This window comes from Dermacentor andersoni, chromosome 7 (assembly GCF_023375885.2).
Source record: "Dermacentor andersoni chromosome 7, qqDerAnde1_hic_scaffold, whole genome shotgun sequence".
In the NCBI taxonomy this organism is placed as follows: Eukaryota; Metazoa; Arthropoda; class Arachnida; order Ixodida; family Ixodidae; genus Dermacentor; species Dermacentor andersoni.
The window spans coordinates 160,058,084-160,063,790 of record NC_092820.1 but is presented as its reverse complement, the minus strand read 5'-3'; the positions used below and the strand labels follow the sequence as shown (position 1 = coordinate 160,063,790).

At 45.0% G+C, this 5,707-nt stretch overlaps 1 long non-coding RNA gene across 1 annotated transcript; it reads right to left on the bottom strand.

The window, feature by feature from the left end:
* Positions 1-3,896: 3,896 nt before the first annotated feature.
* Positions 3,897-5,496, bottom strand: LOC126533184 (uncharacterized). The gene is made up of 2 exons (XR_007599966.2): positions 5,034-5,496; positions 3,897-4,136 (listed from the first exon to the last, which is right to left on the bottom strand). It is a non-coding gene; the product is annotated as an uncharacterized lncRNA (long non-coding RNA).
* Positions 5,497-5,707: the final 211 nt, after the last annotated feature.

Sequence of the window (5,707 nt, the reverse complement as noted above, 5' to 3'; positions counted from 1 at the left end):
ACGACCGGCATCGCCCGAGGCGTTCCCCACTCCTGTTTCTCTCTTATTACTTCCATCGATTCGTTTGCGTGGAACGCCTATTCGATGTCGTCCGTTCGCTGTCCCGAGTATTCTTTTTTTTTAAATATATGTATTTTTTATTTTTTGAAGTCCAATAATTCGCCACCAGGGGACCGTCCGGTTGCTGGCGATGTTCTTTCTTCCTTTGCTCTTCCGTGATGTGTTGATTTTGGAGTATGGTTATGGGGATATATATATATATTTCTTTTAATACATCTATGCAGGTCCTTCTGCTCGCTCCGGTGATCCGCGCATCTCGGACCCCCTGGCCTCTGTAGAATTTGTCATTTCTTTGGGTTTGGTGGTAGGAGTCTGGAAGAACGGTAAGCAGCGCCATATTGCTCGTGCGACGTCCTGCGAGGGGGTTGGTTCGAACTGGCCTCTTGCTCTTTTTTTTTTTTTTTCCTAATCTCTGCGCGCGTTGAACGGGGACTTGCCTTCTTGAATGTGCCCTGTTCTGCCAACGCGCTGGGCTGTGTTCAAGAAAACAAACAAACAAAAAGTGGTTACGTTCCTTCGGGGCTTATCTTTCTTGAACGCCTGGCATTTGTTTTCCGCGGGCAATTTCCTGTGTTCTCGGTGTTCTAACTCGATTTTTCTTTCCCGCTTCTTCTTTTTGTCTTTGTTTTTTCTCCAAAACACGGGTAATCCGTATGGCAGAATATATGACATAAAGTTGACCACATCGTGTTTTAGTTTGCGTAGCACCCAGTCCTGTGTCTGCACCCAGTTGGTCAATTTGATTGTCTTCTTTTTTTAATCAATTTCGTTTCTTGCGTCGCTCTCTAAATGCAACGCAATCATTGATTTTTGTTTGCTCTGTTTTGTAAAGAGTCAATCCTCAAGCCTACAAGAACCTTCCATGCTAAGTATCCTCCGGGATGTTTTGACCGCATTTCTCGGAAACATTGCGCCAAGAAAAGGTTCACTTCATGCCTAATAACAAAGAAGCATACTTTCGCGACTGTCCAATGCCCAACCACTCTTGCACGGAGAAGGTCACAAGAGCCTTATTGAGTTTTTAAGCGAAGTTTTCTTTGCCTATCCTCCTATTTGCCTAATATAAGTTAACTTGTATGTGAACCCAATGCAGGTACCACAAACTGGGTGGATTTATACGCTTCACTATTTGAGAATTCTGCTATCACACAAAACGAGTTCAAGCCAAACTGCTGTTTCCTTTTATGTAGAAATTAATTTACTTCTTCCTACACAGAACAAAGGTACGCTTGCTGGGGCAGTACTTCATCGGTCGATATACAGACAGGCGATATATATATATATATATATATATATATATATATATATATATATATATATATCGAGCGAGAGAAGGACAGAGGTGTAGCTTCATGGGGAAGCCACCCCCACAATGACAGCACAAGCGGGCACAAGGAAATGTATGAAGCACACAGGCTTTGGCACAAAAGGAAAAAGAAATATGTACATAATATAGTATAGATACTCGCTACGACAAAGCATGAAAATGCCATTAATAGATTTTTCTTGTCACTGTGAGGCGTTTGTTGCAATGACCGTATTTATAGCTAAACTGAATGAATGGTCTTGTAATAGTCCATTTAATATATTAGGAGAGAAAAGTTTAACATTTTTTAAGTACATGTCATCATAGATGATTTGTAGACTCTTTCGCACATCACAAACAGGTGGCACCTCCCAGACACGTACATTTACGCGATTAATCAAAGTTTGTACAAAGACCACCTGTGGTGTGTGAAACCGAGGCTAGTGCGGAATAGTGTAGGCTGGGAAATGAATATGTTTTCCAATTTTCTAATAGGGGTTTCGTACATATTTAAGAATGTTTGCACCGTGAGCAAACGTAAACCTGCACAATATTGAGGGCAACCCGACTTCTTGATGTAATACGCTATGAGCAACAAATTTCGATAATCCGCAGCGCAATCGCAGCGCTTCCCGCTCAAGCAGAACAAGGGGGCATAATTTATAAGCTGGCGCACGATAAGATAGCACACATCCAAATTCTAAAATGGGCCCACATACGTTTTATATATCATTAGTAGTGGGTCTCTGCACAAAATCTTCTCGCAACATCTTGTTCGTCCTCTTCAGGGCCATCATCCATGTCCTCTTCTTGCAACATTACCAGACTGTGAAAATATAACACAACAAAAGTTGTCTAGTTAGGCCCTTTTGCAGTGTCGTTCGATGTGTGTATGTATGTATACTGGCGAGTAGGAAATTTTAAGAAAGATGGGCTAATCCGTCCTAACCGACTCAGCGCGATACATTGATACGACCTTTGCGCAGTTCGCAAATTACATAAGACCTGGATGGATTCCGGTTTTGTCAAATGTCGCAGCTTTAGTGAGCAAAAACAGCAATGGCGAGTATACCAGGAGTGCGCTAAAACAGAAGCCCGCCGATTTGCAACACGCCTTCCCTGTATATAACCACAATTTTACAAGTCATATCATGAGAAGCCAACAAACACTGACACCAAGGACAACATAGGGGAAATTACTTGTGCTTAATAAATGAAATAAAGAAACGATAAATTAGTGGAAATTAAAGTGGATGAAAAAACAACTTGCCGCAGGTGGGAGCCGAACCCACAACCTTCGTATTTCGCGAAATACGAAGGTTTATAAGTATAATGGTCTTCAGGTATTACGCGCCTCTCTTTTATCTTAAAAGGTAAAACAAGGCTTTCCGTACAATGCGACAACTTAAAAACACCCTTTTCGTTGCCGTCTGGAACAAAAACGGACTGGAAGTTTCTTGGGGCCGCTCGCTCGCTATAGTTGCTTAGCGTTGCGTCGAAACTCCTCAGACGGTGTTAATTCTTAGCTGAGAATACGTGGTGGCGACGTTGCTATTGGTGGAAAACCTGGTTCATTAATCGTGGGCCATTATTACGCGCACGCTTGCGTCACGGGCAACCTTACACACACTCATTTGTCAAAGTGACGTTTTCATATATCTGTATATCTCTTACAAAATTGCGATTCGATGCACGCTGTGACGCGTTCCCCTACGCTGAACACACCTGCACGTTTCTGTCAGATATCTCTGAAGTGGAGGAAGTTCGCTAATGAAGTGTATATGAGTCATTAGAAACTATAGGAGCAAGCATGATGACTTCAGGCAGTCAGCCTTCGCAAGGCGAGGTCGTCTGACGCCGTCGTCTCCCTGGTCTGTCGCCGCATTCTCCAACCACTGAAGCGGGCTTTCTGCTCGCCGCACTTGATGCCTTTAGTTGGCAGCCTCACCCGCCGTGGTTGCTTAGTGGCCATGGTGCTGGGCTGCTATAAGCACGAGGTCGCGAGATCGAATCCCGGCCACGGCAGGCGCATTTAGATGGGGGTGGAGATGCCCGTGTACTTAGATTTAGGTGAAGAGTCCCAGGTTGTCCAGATTATTCCGGTGTCCCTTACAAAAATCATTGCAGACTTGCTGCAGAAATTCTGCATACCCCGAGTCACCCGGGATGCAGAATATCTGAAGACAGGTGACAGACTTTCTGTCACCCCCTGTCACCTCCCAGCGCCCAATTGGTACACCTTTTCTGCAGAAATTCTGCATACCCCGAGTCACCCGGGATGCAGAATATCTGAAGACAGGTGACAGACTTTCTGTCACCCCCCTGTCACCTCCCAGCGCCCAATCGGTACACCCTTTCTGCAGAAAGTCTGCTCAATCTGTGTAGCTGCAGGATACAGCATTTCTGCAGAAAGTCTGTCGAGATTGTGGTCACAGGATTACAGCATTTAGGCAGACATTAGAGAGAATTTCTGTAGCCCCACTATGGGGAACTGGCATGCATGCATGCAATAAAATAACAGACGCAATAGTATTCTTTGCACATTTTATTTGTCTCCGATTTCTTCCGGGCTGCTTGGTTGGGACCAAGAATATCGCTTCCAAGGAATGAAGTAGTGAGTACCGACATCTCATGTGTGTGGCAGTGACCGTCTTGCACACACCTTGTGGCAGCATGCAAATCAGATGCTTTGACGCGCTGTTCAGCCTGCAGAAGTGCCGCAGGCTCCCAAGTGGTGTAGATTCCTCTGGCTCACAAAATCGTGACATCCCTAAACAAGCAGAAATGTTCAGTTTACTGTAAGCCCTGCTGAGACTGTAAACTTGTGACATTGTGAAACGCCTCGTACAAACAGCTACATGAAGCTGCATGGTTGCACAAATACACGATTATTACATTACAGGCAGTTAATATGTAAATGGAACTGGAGCAAACATGAATCTACAATAAAAAACTTCACACAAACGCACGTCTGTACCAAGTCAAATGCGAATTGCACAAGCAGAAAACTCGTTAACACGTGATAAGCGTTCGAAAACCTAATTTATTTATGCGGTGCAACAAAGCCCTGCCCCAAAGGACAATGCACTGAAAAAGAACAGACTCCCTCTTTTTCATGTGAGAAAACAATTTTTTCCATTAAAGATAGATACTGTTGTTGAAATCTCGGAACCATTTACAAATACACGAAAACACATGACACCCAACGCAAGAAATACAGGCTGTCTCCAAGACACTATATAAATAAAAGAACTTGCATACAAGCTAAAATCTGGCCATGCGTCGTACACAGCAATCGGGTGCCATCTCGCGCAGCCGTTAGCTGTGATCACGACAAATCGACGTACCTCTAGAAATGGCTATGCGATTTCTCGCTGAAAAATTACGTACAGAAATAGTAACTTTCCCTGCTTGAATTTTTGCGCCTATTCAAATCAAACAGTCCCCGGCGCAAGGAAACTTCACAGCAGAAAGCAAATAATCGATAGATTTTGGCAACATCACGTTTTAGGGCAATTTTCATCAAACTGTTCGCTAAATGCCCCCTGCGACAAGAACGAACATTCGAAAAGCACGATCATTTTTGTCACGTTACTAATCATCTTGTTATCCGTACAGAAATGCACACTTCACGCACCACAAGAATGCGCGTACGCGCCGGACTTACCTTTCTAGGCGTGCTCGGTAAACGAGTCTCCGTGACAGCTGCTGCCGCATCGCACAGGTACCGCAGGAAGGACAGTCTGTGCACGGTGCCTCGGGCGTCAACAGCGTAGAATTGCAGATGAACTACAGCACGTGATAGCACAACGTCCAAAAAATTCTTCCGCGCACTGTGATGGAATGCGAGCGCTGCGAGAGTACCATCGGCTTTTCATGAGCCGGTAACAAAGAAAGCGCGACCGGGTCATAACTACGATAATTGGTATCGGCACACCACACGAAAAACACTGAGAGCTACGTTATGCAGTCACAGGGGTTTTGGATCATTAATACACACAAAAATCGCCACAATTCCTCTCGGCACGGCATGTACACTACCTCATCGGTCGCCGTCAATGCGGCGTGCACATGGCGTGCACGCGTGCACGCCGTGACATGTCGGTGACCAGGTGAAGACGGGAAAATAATCTCACCCGCTATTTTACCGGTGCTCGCGGCCAGCGCCTCCTGGGGGCCGGCGCCGAAAGCAACCACGCAGTCGGTGGTCGGATGGATGGTGTCGGCGTCGCGCGGTAGATAGGTCCTTAAATTCAGGCTGCGGTTCGAGCCATAGTATAACTGCTGCATTTAATGTACGTTATGTAACAATTACCTTATTTCAATTAGTATTAAATAATT